We start from the raw sequence: 5,829 nt of genomic DNA on the forward strand, positions 1-5,829 counted from the left end.
CTCTCTCTCTCATGTCTGTTTAGGGTTTTTCCCTTGCTCCATGCTCTTCTCTCCTTGGCTTCCCTGTGATAGGTTTTCACATGCAACTGATCTTGGGCATCTTCAGAGTTAGATTTTATCAACTCCAACATGGTATTAGAGCCTCCCTATTGCTACTTTGTTGATGGATTTTCAAAGACATGATTTTGAGTCACAAGCCCTAGTTTTTTTATGCATTTTTCTTCAAATCAGGAGATCAACAAATTTTTGGAGCACTTTCAGTCCAAATAGACACTTCCATTAGATCCAAAAGGTCGTTTGCAGTCAGGATTCATGTGAAACTTTTCATTTTTTGAAACAGGGCTCCAAGAGGCAAATTTTTTTAGCCCTATAGGCTACCGTACAGACTATATGAACATTTTTGACAAAAAAAATTTTAAAAATTATATTTGGGGTGCGCCTCCTAGTAGCCACCACTGAACCACTATGGGACTACCACTGCACCACCCGTATGCAACCTACAGAGGCCGCCACAAGTAGCAGCACCCTAGGCACTGCCTCTGCCATGGTGCTTCTCTTTACACCGCCTCCACCCCTATCCATCGCCGCCACACCACTCATAGAATTCATAGCTAACAACACTACCACAAAAGCATTGTGGCCTAGCCACTGCCCACTAGCCACCCCAGTGCTGCCCCTTCTGCACCTCTATCAGTGTCTGCAGCTCCTCCATCAATCTTGTCACTCAGTTCATGTCTCCTCCATTTCACTACTCCTACAGCCACTTTTCTCACCATCATTAGCAGCCACCTGTCAGCTTCGTTAGCAATCCATGGTGATAGTTGGCAACTCTGTCAACACATACACTTAGCACCTTGTCAGATCCACATTAGCAACAGCAACCACAGTGCATTTGACATGTGGCAGGTCTGCCATGTGGCACTTTGCCATATAGCCCCTGCCATGTCATCTGCTTAGCCACATGGCTACCACGTGGACTACCATGTGGCATGCCATGTGGCACTTTTTTGCTACAAAAACTGACAAGCCATCAATTTTAACATAGCATTTTTTTTATGTCAGCATGATGTGAGCGCTTGCATCATCAGACCTTGCATGTACTTCTCCTAGTTTTTTTTTGGAGCTACTGTTGGTTTTTTGGCCATAACTTGAGCATACTAAGGTATTTTTCCAATTTGAAAGAAGTGTTGGAAAGCTGGTTCTAAGACACAGACATTGATGTAAGTATTTTTAGGCTTTGATGCATTTTTATTTCTCATTTTTATAGTTAAAGTTTGAAGTTATTTTTATACTCCGACAAGCATATATTTTGTGTCCCATGTTAGTTTTTTGAAAACTTTATATTTTTGGAAAGCTAGTTTTGTCATCTTTTTAGAAATGTGGTCCTTTTTCTTAGTTTTTGGCCCATACTCTTTCTATCATAGTTTTTGCATTTTTGCTATATGGTGGATATCTTGAGTGTTTTTGGCCCGAGAATCATTTTCCTGGCATGGTTTCTCTTGTTTTAGGTTGTACTTTGTTTTTTTGTAGCTTATTTTTGGTTTTGATCTTTGTAGCTTTCATTTTGAAGCACTTTTATGTATTTCACTGAGATAAAGTTCCACTCTTGCATTTTAGGGGTCATGAACATTGTTTTGAGTTAGTTGTACATGCACTATTTTTATAAAGCACCATGGGGGGATAGTTGTTTTCTATTTTAGGCATTCTCCATTTGTCAAGTGAGTGTCTCTTCCATGACATTAGCTCATGTAGCATCAGTGTGACTATGTCTTTATAGGTGTCTGTACCTCTTTTCCTCTCTTGTCGTTCTTGGTTCATCTGCAGGAGACTTTGGCCCACCTTCTTAGTTGCTTGTCATCTCACCCTGTCTGCATTAAGGGGGGAGTGTTATGTTGTTTTTCTAATGCACCTATGGTTTGATGGTTCAATAGTGTGAACTATGTATTCAATAGTTGATCCTATGTACAAGGCAATTGTAGTGGCTAGCTACCTATGCATTTTAGTGAGATGGATCATCTACCATGTAGACATGCTTGGTTTATGCCTTCTTCTTCCATGGACATTCTTCGAATTAGCAATTTGACAAATTTGTGACTTCTTCATGCGTTAGTGATGCTTCTTCATGATCACTCCTTGTTCCTATTTTAGGAGACATTTCCCTAGTTGGAGGCTTCTTCAGTTCTTCACTAGGTTACCTCTTTTTGGGGGAGGGTTTTTCTCACATGGTTTTCTCTCTTTCCCCATTTTCAGAGGTTTCATTTTGTTGCATTTTACATAGGTATCTAACATAGCCTCATTGTTGGGACCCATTCGACATTCATCTTATTTTTGTGAGCTTAAGGCATTTCCCTAAGTTGCACTTAAGGGGGGGTGTTAGAGTAAATAATTAATTTATTAATTATTTATTCTATTACTTAAGCTTACTTAGGTAAATGCATTTATTAATTAGTTATAGTCTAGGAGTTAGTTATAAGTTTTTGACAATACGGGAGTTTTTTTCTCTCCTAAGTCATACTTATCCTCTCACATTGTTCAAGGACTTTCCACCTTATGTGGATGTATGCTTAGTTGTCACACTTATCAACTAGCATCTTCTAGCTTGTTCTAGGAGATTCTTGGAGCTCTTTATATTCAGGCTCCCTTATTGTAAATAAATTTTTTCTTGTGTTTTCATATTCTCTCTCTCTCATGTCCATTTAGGGTTTTTTCCTTGCTCCACGTTCTTCTCTCCTTGGCTTCCCTTTGACAAGTTTTTGCATGCAAGTGATCTTGGGCATCTTCGGAGTTGGATTTCATCAACTCCAACAAGAGCAAATTTTGGAAGAAGAGAGACACTACAGTGATGCATGTTTGGATATTTTTGAAGATGAGGAACACGAGAGATTGGTACTTGTAGATATAGTAGTGGAGAATTTTAAGAAGATTTTTTGGAAGTTGATGATGAGGAGGATGTTTGATAGGCCTTCAAAACTAAGGAAGCACTGTTAGAGTTGGACACCAAACTCAGAGATTTTACAGAGACTCAAATTGAGGTGGACAACTACAGATAGAAGGTCAAAGAAAAGTATGAGGCTTTGGATCTTCTGGATGTTGCTAAGATTACTGAGATTATAGAGAAATTCAAGGGCAAACATCTAAACGTAGCTATAGGATAAAAATGAACAAAACCCAGATGCTAGAATTTCAATTGGCACTTAGTTAAATTTTAAGATATTGATCCAGTCGAGGTTCGTAGCCCTGCAGGTTCACACCTCTATAGCTCTTCATCTCCATACCTTTGCAATCTAAAGGTGCACTGATAGTTGACTGCCAATTCCAAAATAGCACTTTCCATGCATCAAGAGTGCATTCTGATGACAAGTTAACTCTGGCACATGTCTAGTGAAGGGGCAACTTCTATTTTTGATGACTCCATGCACTTCCACTTTGACTGATGGCTTCCTCCTACTTTCTCTCTCATGCTTTCTCTATTTTTGACATGTAAAAGACTCATGCATCCAATTAATGAATAATATATGGATGGAGTTCCTCTAAGCACTAGTTAGATTGTCAATTTGTATATATTTAGTTTGTTTAAATGTTTTAAAAGCATTTTATTGCATCAAGATATCTCTCACTCTGAACACAAATTGAGGAGATTATTTCTTATAAATACCCCATTGTAAAATGTAAGAAGGGCCACTATTATTTTGCAATAAGAGTATGCTTTTGGTGCTCGCATTTGGAGTGTAGTTATTCTTGCCTAAATGTGTCATTGTTTTTTAAATTTTATTCATGAGATTGTGATTGAGCCAAAGGTTTATTACATTGTTTCTGGTTGTGTGATCTTTTAGTTCTGGTGTTTGCTATATATTTATGAATTCCATTGACATATCGAGCTCGAGAAAGAATCACCGAATTGTGCCTTCATAACTCTCTATCTCACATGAGTGCACTTTTTGTGGCCTTGTGATTTGATGCAAAGTGAAACATAATTCAATTATTGACATTTTCCATTGAGGATTGCATCAGTGGATTCTAGGAAGCATTGCTCTTGTTTTCATTGGTTTCCTACCGATTCCTTTGAAATTTTAATTCGCAATGTGTTGTTTTCTATAGCTTATGTCCATTAGGATTTTAATTTCAAGTTATTTGCTTTGAATTTCATGTTATTTGCTTTTAATTTCGTTATTTACTTTGCTAACCCCCTTGTTAGAATAGGAACTCATTTTAGTTGCATTGTTAGATTGCATTCATTAAAAACATCAAATACAAAAACATAATTCTTTTTAGTGCTATTTTGAAACAACATGCAAATTCTTCATTCATTCAAAGTTAGAACGAACCAGCAAAGGCCTCCTTGTGAAAAATCACATTTATGTTCAACTGAGTGGATTTTAGTGCATTGTAAGACAACCCAGAACCTTGGAGTTGATTCACAAGATCGACTTCCCAAGAGAGGAATTCACAAGAATTCCTACTGTTTAGCATCATGTAAAATGATAGCTCTACAGTTCCTTTAAGAGTTTTAACATCTATGTTATAGGAAAGTAAAATGCATGAAAATAATCTATACTACTATTAAATAATAGTAAACACACTTGGGCTAACAATATATAGCTATAGAAAGCTTTGGAAAATGAACCTAAACTAGTTAACAACTCAAAACATCCACCATGATCATTTTTTGTAAGTGTTATAGGAAATTTCATAGTAACAATGTTACAGGACTAATACAATAAATCTAACTTTAGAATAGGAAATTGCAAAGAATGATTCTACTCTACCTAAATCTATTCCACCTCACAAGTGGGCCCCCTTGGTTGGTTTCAAATAACTATGAGCACAACAAGTATTCCAAAATTACAATTTCATTAAAATCCTTCTTTGATTACATCAACTGAATAATTCATAAAGAATAGAAAAAGTGTAACTTCTAAATCTTAAACCATCATTGTCTATTTCCTCATTAGCTTACTAAGAGAATCCAAATCCATTATATAGAGGATTGGATAATTATTTTTAAAATGACATAAAAGTCTTGAACAAACATCGCCAAAAAAGAAGGTGAAAGATCAACCATGACATAATACATTTATTACTAAGCAATAGAATAACAAGTTATAGGAAATATAACAAGTTGTGTCTCCTAGATTTTCTAGAATAGTAACTCCTTTGTAGGAGTGACTTATCCATGGGAACTGAACTATGCTTTCCTTGCGAGGATTGGTCTCCATCAGCCTCTTCCTTTAATGTAGGAATCATCACCCTTTTCATAACTCTTCATTTCCTAAAAGTTAGAAACATTTGGAACATATATGCAAGATAACATTCCTACTCTTATTTAAATATTAGAACATAGCTTAAGATATTTATATGAAATATTGCATTCTATGCATAATATTAAGCAAAGTATGTTATACACACTACCCATAGGTTTAGTAAGTTCTAGCAGTCTCTAACATAAGTTGACAAGATATTTACAAAAATGTTTTAAAAATATTTTTGACAAAGCACAAAGAGTAAGTGCAAACTATGAAAACTATATCAAAATTAAGGCATTAATATGCCTCATCAAGTGTGTAATACTAAAGCACATATGTGTTATGCAAGCTTGAATATCAAAAATGGTTTAAATAGTATACACTTGCTATTAAGAATATGTGCTATTTAAAGCATTGGATTCTACAAAGCCTAAGGCTTGGTTTTTCCTTGGGGATCCAACACAAAAGTTTTCAGTCTCTAAACTAGTCCGAGGGGTATTTTATTGTGATTATAAAAAAATGATTGATTTTTCTTGTTTGCTATCCTTCAATTTTCCTCATGGTTGAGGATTGATAAAATTAGGTT

At 35.9% G+C, this 5,829-nt stretch overlaps 1 pseudogene; it reads right to left on the reverse strand.

Annotated features, from left to right (window-relative positions):
• Positions 1-641: 641 nt before the first annotated feature.
• LOC149527889 (uncharacterized) overlaps positions 642-5,829 on the reverse strand; it is a 93,995-nt pseudogene continuing 88,807 nt past the window's right edge.

Source organism: Cupressus sempervirens, unplaced genomic scaffold (genome assembly GCF_028749045.1).
Source record: "Cupressus sempervirens isolate cs-2001-9-10 unplaced genomic scaffold, ASM2874904v1 CseChr00s100001_01, whole genome shotgun sequence".
NCBI classification, from domain to species: domain Eukaryota; kingdom Viridiplantae; phylum Streptophyta; class Pinopsida; order Cupressales; family Cupressaceae; genus Cupressus; species Cupressus sempervirens.